This window comes from Sorex araneus, chromosome 9 (genome assembly GCF_027595985.1).
Source record: "Sorex araneus isolate mSorAra2 chromosome 9, mSorAra2.pri, whole genome shotgun sequence".
NCBI lineage: Eukaryota > Metazoa > Chordata > Mammalia > Eulipotyphla > Soricidae > Sorex > Sorex araneus.
Genome location: NC_073310.1, coordinates 27,085,335 through 27,099,499, shown reverse-complemented (window position 1 = coordinate 27,099,499; position 14,165 = coordinate 27,085,335). Strand labels below are relative to the sequence as shown.

Genomic DNA, 14,165 nt, shown 5'->3' with positions numbered 1-14,165 from the left:
TTCTAAGATCTCAGGGAAAAGACAAATGGAGAAGTTACTGAGCCCGCTCGAGAAACCGATGATTAATGGGGTTTCATGATCGTGATTTGTTATGTTTTGGTTTGGAATAAGTCATGTGCCAGGGTCCTGCATGCAAATAATGCACTACAGCCTTTTGAGCTATCTTTCTGGCTCTTGATTTTAAAAATTTTTATTTATTAATTTTTTACTTTATTTTTATTTACTTTCATTGCTATACTAGAAATGTAAAAAGACTGTTGGAGCTATAGCATGTTACCTTTTATGAAGATTAGGGCATAACGGAGACACAAAAAATATTAAGCACTTCAAGAATTTTCATGTCATACTTTTGCAGGGGCCATTTAATCTCTCTGTATTGTTCCAATTCTAGCATATGTGCTGCCGAAGCAAGTGCTTGATTTTATTTTTATTTATCATTTCTTTCATACTGAAAATTTAGGTCTAGGTGCTATGTGTTTATACATTTTAAAAACCTTTTCCATGAAGGTATATAGCTTATGAACTATTTAATTAGAATGTTTTCAGTACAATTTTTATAAAGCATTTAGTTATACGAACTACTTCCAACCCATTATGACATAAGGAAAATTCCCCTCCTGAATTGATGTCAATGAAAGTACGGAGAAATAGGAAAACTACATGAGAACTTTCTAAAGGTAGTAACTTTTGATAGGAAAGAAACCATAGTATGGATCATTTTAAAAACCATACACAAGGACATGAAATCAATACATATAAATCCATCACAATTATCTAGACAAGCAATAAAATAGATGAAATAGAAATTTAAAGAACAATCAATCCCAATTAAAATTGCAAAAAAAAATTTAAAAATTACAATTGCATAAAAAGCTGGCTCAAAGCTGTGGCGCATGCTGCCTTGCAGATATTTTCTTTACGATCCTTGTTTAGTTTTTTGGCAGCCAAGTGCCCCCAAGCACTGATGTAGCCCTGGAGGTCCTTGAGCACTGACAGCTAGAGCAGTTCCACTCTGTACTGCCAAGTGAAACTGTGAGAGGTGGGGTTGGAGCGATAGCACAGCAGGTAGGTGTTTGCCTTGGCATGAGGCAGACCGGGTTCGATTTCCAGCATCCTATATGGTCCCCTAAGCACTGTCAGAGGTATTTCCTGAGTGCAGAGCCAGGAGTAAACCCTGTGCATTGCTAGGTATGACCCAAAACCCAAAAACAAACAAACAAACAAATAAATAAATAGAAAACACAATGAAATAGAAAAGCCTTCTGTGCTCATGGATTAGAAGGATAAGCGTGTTTTTAAATGATGACTTTACCTAAAGCAATCTGTAGATTCAATGCAATCACTATTAAAATGGCATTGCCATTTTTCAAGGAAGCAGGATAATTCTAAAATTTTTTTTTAGCCACAAAGACCTTACACAGCCAAAAACAAGTCTAAGAGAAAATGATGCATCGTGCTCCCTGACATCAAACTATATTCACTGTCACTATATCACTGTCATCCCATTGCTTATCAATTTGCTCGAGCGGACACCAGTAACATCTCCACTGTGAGACTTGTTGTTACTGTTTTTGGCATATTGAATATGCCATGGGTAGTTTGCCAGGCTCTGCTGTGTGGGCGGGATACTCTCTGTAGCTTGCCGGGCTCTCTGAGAGGGATGGAGGAATCGAACCCGGGTCGGCCGCATGCAAGGCAAATGCCCTACCCACTGTGCTATTGTTCCAGTCATTAAGAAGTTTAATTATAAGTACTTAAAATAGTATATAGGAATGAAACAAACATTCAGGCCAAAAAAATAGAATAAAAATCCCAGAAATAAAATCAAAGACTCATAAAAATTTAATCACTAATAAAAAACCCAAAACTGTACAATGAGAAGACAAATCTTCAACAAATGCTATCAGGAAAACTAAATTGTCATATACAAACTTTTTTTTTTTTTTTTTTTTTTTTGCTTTTTGGGTCACACCTGGCGATGCACAGGGGTTACTCCTGGCTATGCACTCAAGAATCACCCCTGGCCGTGCTCAGGGGACCATATGGGATGCTGGGATTTGAACCCGGGTCGGCCGCGTGCAAGGCAAACGCCCTACCCGCTGTGCTATCTCTCCAGCCCCTCATATACAAACTTATGATACTTGATCACTATTTAACATCACACATGAAGAGCACCTTTACTAAGTTAAAGACTTGGATATCAGAACTGAAACCCTAAAATCTATAGAAAAAATATAGATGATACACTCTAGGAAACATATTTTTGGAAGCTTAATTCCAATGACAAGAAATACAAAAACAATTACAAACATATCAGTAGTGTATATAAAATTAAAATAGTTTTAAACAACGAAGTAACTATCATGAAAATAAAGCAACCAGGTTATTGAGAGAAGATATCTCCACATCTTATATGACAATGGATGAATATTACATATGTAAAGATTCAAGGAGCTCACACAAATAAACAACCCTATTTAAAAATGGGCAAAAGGCACGAGTAGACATAAAAATTCACTTAGTTCACAGACACAGGAAAATATGTTCAAAGTCATCCATTAGGAAAATGTAAATTAAGACCACAGAGTGATATCATATCAATAAGGGCCTACGTGAAAATTATTGGAAAAAAATCGGTAAAGTTGTAGAGAAGAATGCTGCGTATACTGTTGATGGAACATAAACTGTAAAAAGTACAACCTCTCTAGAAAAGGTATGGATAAGACTTTAAAAACTGTAAATGAAGAGGTTGAACACCCCAGCTCTTGTCTCATTTTTGTACTGTAGCAAAACTTCTCTAAAGGGAGGGTCTTGGGGCCAGAGCAATAGTACAGTGGATAGGGCACTTGCCTTGCATGTGGCTGGCCCAGGTTTGATCCCTAGAATTCCATATGGTCCCCAGAGCCTGCCAGGAGTGATCCTTGAGCACAGAGCCAGCCCTGAGCACTGCTGGGTGGGGTCCAAAAACAAACAAACATAACTCTAAATGGAGGAGATGGCCTTGTAGCTTAGTGGTAGAACACTTGACTAGTAATACCCTCAGGATTTATCTGGGAGATATAAAACTCTAATTCAAAATGACATTTGTGCTGAGATGCTCATAGGAGAATCATTCACAATAGTGGAAACATGACATCAACCGATATCATCATAGATAAAGAAGTTACGATAAAGTTCTGATATCGGTTCTCAATGAAATACTATGCTACCATTAAACAATTATGCCATTTGGCACAAAATAGATGGAACTAAAAGTGATTATGCAAAGTGAAGTGAAAAAATGAAAAAATAACTGGGTGGTTTAATTAATACGTGAAATAGAGAATTACTAAAGCAAATGAATTGTAAGTAAATAACAAGTCTAACTTAACAATGAACTGTTTCATCAGCCTGGGATATAGTTCAGTATAGGGCTCTTGCTTCATAAGTATAATGTCCTGGGTTTAGACACACACACACACACTCACAGACTCACACACATTAAAAATCTATTTCGCTGTAAAGAAATTGGAAAAGTTATTTACAAAAGTGTAAAGCAATCCATCACAGTTAGCAACTCAACAGTCCAAAGAAAAAGTAGTTCTGTGGTTTGGAAAACCCAGAAGCAACTAAACCAGAGTGTACTTGAATGTATACTACTAGAATTAAGTGAAACTGAGAGAGTTAAGAAAGATAAAGGAGGAAGTACATAACACCCTTATAAAATCCCCTTCTCAGAACATTTATTCATAACTCCTTTATTATACCTTTAGTCTTTATATGTTTCATTTAGTTAATTTTTGTAACTTCCATTTCTCAATCTCATACATTCCAATACCCAGATTGTATTTTCCTTCAAGTATTTACCATCTTTGTACCAGCTTCTTCTTTTTAAATTTTATTTTTATAAAGTTGTTCACAATATTTGTTTACATGTAATATTCGAACACCAATCTCACTACTATTACACCTTCCCACAACACAACATATCCCACAACATATTCAGATGTTTCCATCCTGAACCTCAAACCCTGCCCCCAAAACAGAATAGAAATAATTTATTTTGTACTGCTTGTTATGAGTAATCCATTAGAAATGAGACAAAAAATAGTTTCCTAGAAGAAAGTATGTGAAGATTGTTATATTTCACCCAGGAGAAATTAAGCTCTTCAATAAGAGATTAGTAACATATTGTTAAAGTTGAGCCTTGGGTGCTCATAGCTATATCTATATAAATGTATTTTCCCCTAAAATTGGTTGCCTAGGGCTGGGGTGATAGTATAGCGGGTAGGGCATTTGCTTTGCACATGACCCACCGGGGTTCGATCTGCGGCATCCCATACCCTGAGCTCCGCCAGGAGTAATTCCTGAGTGCAAAGCCAAGAGTACCCCCTGAGCATCGCTGGGTGTGACCCAAAAAGCAAAATAATAATAATAATAATGATAATAATAATAATAATAATAATAAATTGGTTGCCTTCTACTTTAAATCCCATCAAATGTGGTGTGCTACTACTCTTGGTATATTGGTGGTGTAAAGTATGAGGAATATGGTGAGGCTAGTCCGAGCTTGTGGAGAGCAATATGGAGGATGCAGGAGCATGGCTGCAGTTAGTTCTGTAGGTTTTTGGCTGCTGGAGATGGATCCATTGGGGCGGGGAGGAGCCTCGCCTGCCCCTCTCTGGGGTGCCCCAAATGAAACAGCCTGGAGCGGGGTCCGGCAGCGTGGCGATCGCAAATCCTTCTGTGCTCTCTTCCGAGAGATTTATATTGAGTCTCTGGATCTCAATTATATGAGATTATATGACACTAGAGGTGGCTTGTGAGAGTAACTGCCAAGCTGCCGGAAACTGGGGGACATGGGGAGAGGTCACCCATTTTCTGTTCTGTTGAGCCTGGAGTTTTCAGTCACAAGTCCTGCATACCTGGGTTTTTCTTTCTTTCTTTCTTTTTTTCTTTTTGGGTCACACCTGGCAGTACTCAGGGGTCACTCCTGGCTCATGCACTCAGAAATTACTTCTGGCAGTGCTCAGGGGACCATATGGGATGCTGGGAATCGAACCCAGGTTGGCCGTGTGCAAGGCAAACGCCCTACCCGCTGTGCTATCGCTCCAGCCCCATACCTGGGTTTTTCTGTAGATTCACTCATGGGTGAGGCTCTGTCCGAGCTTGTGGAGAGCAGCCATGAGTATGGAGGTGGTTCAGTTCTGGAGGTTTTCGGCTGCCAGGGCTGGCTCCATTTGTACTAACTTCTTTGGTGAAATCTGATATCTGGGTCATCTAGGTATCATACTTTTTAGCCAACAAGTCTAAACTGTTTCTCTGTTGAAAATAGATATTTACAGGAAAAGGGTTTAAAACCATACTCTAAGGTATGATCTTTATTTCTAAAATATGACCCTTCTGTTCATGTTGATATCCAGTGGATTGTAAAAGGCAGGGCCAGAACCCTATCTCCAAGAATAATTAACTCTCTATAAACTCCTCAACCCCATAGCGCTCTCTGCTAAGCCGTCGTCTGTATTTCCATGGGCATATTCAACTTACCCCTTTGCTAAGAATTTGTAGGAAACTCTCCTCTGATTTCTGTTTGTCGAGGACTTTCATACAATTCCAAGATGCATTTCCAAATACATTACCAAATATAGCCTTTGATTTGTGTGCAGTTTCCTCCTCTCTCATCTTCTGTTTGTAGAGTTCAGACACTTGAGTAACCCCCGTTGTCTGACTCTTACTTTACCTCACTACCACCTTGCTAGGCATGGATTCCAACTTCCTGTCCTGTATTCAGAAAACTGTCCCATACAGTGCTAGGGCAGTTTTAGGGGACACTTAGTGTGTCTTCTCTTAGAGATTGCAATTTATGTTGCCTTTTTTTTTTTAAATAAAACCTGTGTAAAAGCAACCTGGAAAAATGTTGCCTCACTTTTTTTTCAGTTTTATAAAATTTTATTTATTTATTTATTTATTGCTTTTGGTTTAAATATTTAATGGTGCTCGAGGGCCACGTCTAACTGTGCTAATGGCCAGTGCTGGGAATTGAACGGATTTCACATGTAAAATGTATGCTCCAGGCTGGAGAGATAGCATACGGGTTAAGGAGCATGCCTTAGACAAGGCTGACTTGGGCTTGATTCCTGGCACCACATAGATCTCCAAAGCATTGCTGGGTGCAGCCCTGGAGGCCCTTAGCACTTCAGACTGTGGCCCCAGAGACTCCCTAATCACTATGGAATATCCCAAAAGTGCAGGGCCCAAGCACTGCCACATCCTCGGCCCTTGCATCGAATCATTAGCCTGGCTGAGTGAGGATTACTGAGAAGACTTGGGCTTCCTGAGAACCACTTAGGAGGTCCAGGAAACAAATAAAAAATCATGCACTCTAGCTTTTTGGACTATCTTCCTGCCCCAGAATTGACTCTTGTCATAAGAAGGAGAAGGAGAAAGAAGTTTCTGAGAAAGTATTATTTTATTTTTTGTTGTTGTTTGGTGTCATCAGATATTGAACTCAGGTACTCACTCAAGCAAGGCAAATAATGCTCTACCACTGAGATGAATCCCTGGCTCATTATTACTTTTTATGAGGTTTTCTTTGGGCAAGGGTGGGGGCTTACCTGGTCATGCTCAGGGGTTACTTCTGGCTTTGCACTCAAAAGTCACTCCTGAGGCTGCTCAGGGGACCAAATGGGATGGTAGGTATTGAACCAGGCTTGGCAGCGTGCAGAGCAAGTGCTTTACCCACTGTACTATCTCCTGCCCCCATTGTCACATTTAAGAAATCTCAGTGAGTTTTGATGTTATTAAAATAAGTCCACTATAGCTGCAGATAGTATGAAAAAGGCTTCACTGAAGTACAGTACAGCAGTATAAGGCAGAAATATAGTCGTTTGATCCCTTAGTTCAAGACTTGAACACCATCACCGAATCACACTTTTCTTTTTCTTTATTTTTTTTCTTTTTGCTTTTTGGGTCACACCTGGCTCTGCACAGGGATTACTCCTGGCTCTGCACTCAGGAATCAGTGGTGCTCAGGGGACCATATGGGATTCTGGGATTCAAACCCAGGTCAGCCGCATACAAGGCAAACGCCCTACCCGCTGTGCCATCGCTCCAGCCCCCGAATCACATTTTTCTTTAAGACAAAACCTGAGTCTAGGATACACTCTATGTCTCCTTGGCTGTTACCTGAAGAATGCAGAGAAGCCCTACCCAAGGATGACAATTAGCATGAAACATTCTGACAAAATGTTAAGAAGATTTCAATTGTATGTTGATTCAGAGACTCCTGGTAACAATATGATCTAAACTAATAACTGCAAGTTCATCAGTGTTATAGGTTTCTAAGATCTATGTGACAAAAGCTTTGAGGAAAACCTAGAAAAGCTGATGTTCTTTGCATTGCATATCAGTTAAGATCAGTTTGGAAAAGGGGAAAAAATATCCTATATAATCATCGGAAGTCCAGTTTCCTACTTAATTTGCAAGAATTCAGTTATTTGGACGGGGGTGGGGGTGGGAGCAGGTTTTGTGCTCAGGTGCTATTCCTGTATTCAGAAGTGACCTCTGCTGGTGCTCCAGGTACCAAATATAGTGCCAGAATTTGAACCAGGATCAGCCTCATGCAAAGCAAGCACCTTACCTCTTGCATTATCTCTCCAGCCCAATAAATCAGCTATTCTTAAAAAGTTCTTATTTCCCATACCCTTGGGGTCACATATTCGCCTGGATATGGGGCTTGCTATGGGTCAGACAGTAACTTGTGATTCTCATATATACTTTTTATGCTGCTTTCCAAGGACCATATTTCTTTAGTTATCATGTTCGTGTACATTCTGTTGGTAGTGTTCACTGTGGGCTGCTACAGTACCCATACATGTGCTTGCCATGGCTAACACGTTCTGACTGTGGGGCTCACACATCTCTTACTTGTGGCACTTGTACATTCATCTGACTGTGATATAGTCAGAAATTACTTGCAGTGGCAGTGATCACAGAAAGCTGAGTTGCCAAAATGGGGGCTCAGTGCATGCAGTGACAATCAGGGATGGAACTCGCAGATTTATGCTTGCCAGAAATGGTAAATGCCCGAGGTAAATGCCCTAAGCCACTGGTCTGTCCCCTATCCTCCAAAGAAATCAGTTCTTTGTATATTGGCAAGTTTTTTTTGTTGAATGGTACTCACCAAAGGAATTCATTTTTTCACAATGGCTTCTGCAATCTGTGCGTGATATTCTTCTTTGATATTCCCAGTATATATGTCTACTGACATATGAAGTTATGAAGAAAAGATAATCAAAATCCAGATTTTATTTTGAGGGGGAATAAGTCAGGTCATACTACTACCAACACTATATAAAAGATGAGGAGATACACCAGGAATGCTCTGTGCCTCCTCTGAAGGGTAAGGAATGTATACAGGAGTGAAAGAGTGGAAATGTGAAATAGAAAGAAAGCAAACTTGTGAATCAGGCTGGGAAAACAGGCCAAGGCACAGGGCACAGAAAATGCCTGAAGGACGGCTCCTTTGAGTGGCTACGGCTTCCTACCAAAGACATTCCCAGGCCTGTTTTTTCTATTCTTCTGTATTATTGGGGAGATCCAATCGCTTACCTCCACTGTACTCATGAGTGCGGTCCACCTGCTATGGACTGAATATTTCCACCTCCCCAAATTCATATTTTGAAATCCTAACTCCTAAGATGATGGCTTTAGGAGGTATGGCCTTTGGGTGGCACCAGCTGATGGGGAGGGAGGTTGTGGAGGGTAGGGAGGCATGATCGGATAATAAAGATTGTGCCCTCCTAAATGGGAATCGTGCCATTTTAAGAAAAGACACAATCGCTTGCGCTCCCTGTCGCCTGCCATGTGAGAATACAAGGACAAGACCTCCTGTATTCCAGGAAGGGGCCCTCTCCAGACATAGATTTGCTGGCACCTGGATTCTGAATTTCCCAGCCTCCAGAACAGTGAGTCATAAATGTTTATTGCCTCAGTCACCCACTCTGTAGTAATTTGTTATAGCAGCCTGAGCTGATTAAGACCACTCCAAGTCCTGATTAGTGCCTGGTCCCACAAACTCTACCTTGAGACAGAAACCAATCCGGAACTGACCTTTGCTTCCCTTGCACTTGACTCAGCCTCCTTCAGTGAAGGTTCAAACCTCCCAAGAGATACTTTCCCCTCTCCCCCTCGGCAAGCAGAGTACTAAGGTTCCTATGGAATGTGCTTCCTCCACGGTACTGTGCCTGCAAATAGGACTTTAACAGGCTAGTGCCTCGTGGTCTTTGGAATATTAGCCCTTCTGAGAAAGTAATTTCTGTTTGGCTGGTTCCTGAAGGGTCAGCTGCATTTATAAAGCCTAATTTTCCACCTTCTAATCATGGACGCACAGCTGAGACAAAATCCCCAGGTGCCCAGTTCTCACACTGTTTCTTCATTCTCTGTTTGGCTTGGAAGTTCCTCATTGGGAAGTTCTGTTTTAATCAGTTCTTGACAAAAGCTATGCCTGGGTACAAAGTGCACTGATAAGTAATCTTAACATTGGGGAATAGTTTTTTGAGTTCCAAGGGTGTCGTGTGTCTGCATGTGTAGACAGGCCTACCTACACATGCTAAGCTTGTGGTAAAAGTGTGGAGAGGATAAAGATCCCAAATTCAGGATAACTCTCAGAAATAGCTATTTATCTTATTCCCAATTCCTAAGTTATTGAAACAGGGTCAGAGAGCGAAAAAGAGCAAAAAGAAGCAAGATTTGAGTGCAAGTAGCTTGACATCCTAGCCAGGCTTAACCCATAAGCCTATAAATTTGGCTATAGCTTTAGGTTCTCTTGTAATTTTGTCCTAGCCTTGAAGAAACTATTTTTTAATCTTAACTTCAGGCTCTTCATCTGCAAATTAATCATGTTTCAGGGCAAATTACTCCCAGACCCTTCCTGTAAATGCTGTACCTCTAAATTTAAGGGACTGCTTGGCTTATCGAGAGCTGTAAAGGGTCTGAAATTTCACCTTACCTGTAAGCTTAGAACCTAACCTGCCAGAGTTTAGTGGATACCAGTAAAAATCACAGATGTTTAGGTTTGAAACAAAAGACTTTATGGCTCATGGCTCAAGGAGTAGCATGAGCTTTGTGTTCACATCATATCCCTCAGATATGATGGGAGAAGGTGTGGACATGAATAACCAGGTGGATGTTACCCACATCGTTGGACTGCATCACACTGGTGATTCACAGTATGGATGTAAATTTAAGAGGAAATATCCTGGTTGAGGGTAAGGGGATTCTGGGTAAACCTGTGAACAGGATTATTGCTTAAGGCAGGACAAGTTGATCAGATATCACCTAAGGTCAGGGACAAGAAATCTTCTCAGGTATTAAGCATGGGGAGTTTTCAATAGCTCAACAGGGTTCTTTCTGCAATTGGTATAAAGGGCAGAGTACAAGATCAGAACCAATTAGAGAGCAAACCCAAAGGACTCTGACTCAAGTTTAATCAAGGGGTCTTTGTCATGACCTTTCCATTTTTTTCAATCTCACAACTCACTAATTCTATAATCAAATAAACAGAGTGAGAAGTATGAAAACAACAATTATAATAGCAACTGGGGAGATAGGGGGTGCGTTACAAAAATTTACCTAATCATATTTAATTCATTATGTGACCGTTGAGTTACTAGCACCACTTATCCAAATTACCAAAATTAAGATGAATCATAATTTTCAAACATTTTTGTGTAAAAGCCCTTGTGGAATTTTCAGATTTGTGTTATCCAATACTTAGCCAGTAACCACATGTAGCTATTGATCAAACATTGCAAGTAATTTGCAACTTAGGGGAGTGTCCAACCTGAAAGTCCATATCATCAAAAAGACCATGAAAGAGAAAAACTTATAATCCTGAAGTGAGTTGAGATATCCAGAATGACCTTCTCCTTGTAAGGAGAGAGTGAATTCACTGTGGATAATATCTATCTGCATGCCTTCCAGTTTCAAAGGAAAAATGACCAAAATGGGGCAGATCACAGCCATTGCTAAACTGTGTTTGAAATGCATTCTGACTTATACCAAGGCACTGAAGTACATTCTTTTAAAGCTTCTTCCCTTGAGTTTGTAGCATGATTCCTCCCCTTCCAAAGCAAATCCCACACCTGGCCTGAAGACCAAGGACAAACTACCCCAGTATTAAAGACCAAATTGATTTATTCAAAGCAACTTAAGTGTAATCTACTGTGTAACTTGACACTGTTATAGGTGCTGGTGAAATAATAATGAACAAAATAGGCAAAGATCTTGCTCTCTGGAAACCCAGATATCAGTGGTCTCATTCCTCTGAATTTTTGTCAGATATAGTTGTTTTCTCCCTCCCTCCCCCCTCCCATCCTTCCTTTGTTCCTTCCTTTGTTCGTTCCTTCCTCCCTCCCCCCTCCCATCCCTCCCCCTCCCATCCTTCCTTCCTCCCATCTTTCCTTCCTCCCATCCTTCCTCCCTCCCTCCCTCCCTCCCTCCCTTCTTCTCTTTCCTTCCTTCCTTCCTTCCTTCCTTCCTTCCTTCCTTCCTTCCTTCCTTCCTTCCTTCCTTCCTTCCTTCCTTCCTCTCTCCTTCCTTCCCTCCCTGAAAATTCCCTTAAAGGATTGGTTCTATTTTCTAGTGGGGGGGCGGTGTTGAGGGGGACGGATCTCTCAAGCAGGTGTTCAAGAGGCCCAGGGGTCCTGTGAGGCTATTATTGGCCAACTGGGCCAAGATCTCAATGCAAGGGCCCAAGGACACAATGCTGCTCTTTCCCTATGCCACCGAGGATTGCTCAGATCACTTTTGTGGTATTGGGGTCTCCAGGGCCAGACTCAGGGATGATGCACCCAGTGATGCTTGGAGGCCCATGTGTTACTGGGAATTGAACCCAGGGCAGGTACAAGATTGGAATTGATGTATTGCTACTGTCCTTGCTTCTATCATCTGAACCAGAACTTTACCCAAGAGGACAGTAACACAAAAGTTTGCAAAGCAGACATTCTTGCATTAAGAAAAAGGATTTCAATGACTTAAAGAAAGCCTGCTGAGCTGTCCAGAATCCCACAGGGCTGCCAATAAAGTAGAATTTATTAGTTCAGAGGTTTTTGTCTTGAAGAACAATGTGCAAGTTCTTTAGTTGATGACCCTTCTTGATAAAGACTTGATAACGACATTGATATATTCACAAATTTAAAAAATTGCACTTACTTTGTGCCGCCACGCGAGATCGACCCCGGAGGCAACTGAACTACTTTGCACACGAGCGGCGCCCCCAAAATGCCTCCAAACTGTGTGCTCAGAGCTACTGGCCCAGGCGCTGCCAGCGGGGTATGGTCTTTTCTCTCTCAACTCTTTCTTTTTGAACGCAGCGAGGCAACAGCCGGTTTTTAGACTATGCAGGAAGCCCGGGAAAGCCGATGGGGTGGGACTTCCGGATCCGCCCTGTGCCGAGGATATTTAAGCACAGAGCCATGTGGGGACGCTCCTTTGTGCCGCCACGCGAGATCGACCCCGGAGGCAACTGAACCACTTTGGACACGAGCGGCGCCCCCAAAATGCCTCCAAACTGTGTGCTCGGAGCTACTGGCCCAGGCGCCGCCAGCGAGTGATGCAATTACCAAAAGAATTTTCCCTGGACTTCATATAGAAATCCAAAACCGCGCGGCTGCGATAGCTAATATCTCTTGATTGTCAGCAACGTGTAAAAGTTCCTTTTTTAGCAGGGCTTACTGTGGGGGGAAACTCCAAACAATAGTACTGAGTTTTTTGTTGAAGGGTAAAAGATTGTAGCGATAGAATTTTAGGCAGAATTTTCCCTAGACTTTATATAGAAACACAAAACCGCGCGGCTGCGGCAGCCTAATGTCATCTAACCATCAGCAATATGAAATGGTTCCTTTTTAACTGGTTGGACTTTGGTGGGAAATCTTAACAAGAATAGTAAGTCTTTTGCTGAAATATTGAAGGCAACCAAAGTGGTAGCCATCTCTATAGACTGAACTAAGCCATATCCCCACGCTGGCTGAGAAGAAATATCCTTCTTTCTCGGGAAGAAACGCGGCATGGCGTTAACCATAGTATGATGTCCATTAAGCTGACATGGACCTGGTGGCGTGGGAATGGGATACAAGGGAATAAATTATTATGTATTTGGAACAGCGGGACGCTGGTGGAACCTCGAGCTGGGGCCGATACCAGCGTATTACTTTTGGTTCCAGAAACTGCTGGCAGACATTCTACCAGACTATCAACTAAGCCAGAGCCCCCACGCCGGCTGATGATGGGAAATAACCATCTTTTTCGTTTTTTTTTTCCCTTTGTCAGGCAGCGTGGTGATTACTAAACAGGCGTGAACTCGGTGGCGAGGGACGAGGGACAGGGGGGGGGGAAATAGAAAAGTTATGTAACAAACAGCGGGACTTAATATCTCTACATTCTCAGCAATGGAGAGCTATCAAATGCTTCCTTGACAGTAGGACTGTCTTTTCTTTTTTGGGGGGAAACCCTAGCAACAATAGTGAGTTATGTGTTGAAACATGGAATGTAACCAAGATACAGCATAAACGAAGTGAAATTTATCACTTTCAAGGGCAGGAGGGGGTGGGAGGTATAATGGGGTGGTTGGTGATGGAATATGGGCACTGGTGAAGGGAAGGGTGTTTGAGTATTGTATAACTGACATAATCCTGAGAGAACTATGTAACCCTCCACATGGTGATTCAATAAAATTTATAAAAATAAATTGCACTTAACTTCTCATAATGCAATCAATGATATTACTCTACTAAACATTTGTGCTTGGGACAGAGAGAGAGTACAGAGGTTAAGGTTCATGACATGCATACAGCTGATCATATTTAGTTCCCTGATATCACAGGGTATCCTGGAGCATCAACAGGTGCATCCCTGCTAGAATGACCTGAATAATTCCCAGCACTGGATTCTTGGGTATTCACAGATGAACCCCTGGGTGGGTAAAGAGGCACTGGGAGAGTGTGTGCCACATCTCTTAAGTAGCACTTGGTACCAAATAAAACGAGAACAACAAATAAATAAATAAATATATGTGACCGTTTAGCAATCATGGGACGTATCATTCTATGTCACTATCAAGATAAGGGGACACAAATGTAATAATACTTTGGCATTTTTGTGAGTAAGCTGGCTTGTGATTAATGAGC

At 41.5% G+C, this 14,165-nt stretch overlaps 1 pseudogene; it reads right to left on the bottom strand.

Annotated features, from left to right (window-relative positions):
* Positions 1-310: 310 nt before the first annotated feature.
* Positions 311-411, bottom strand: LOC129398980 (U6 spliceosomal RNA; annotated as a pseudogene).
* Between the last annotated feature and the right edge of the window lie 13,754 nt (positions 412-14,165).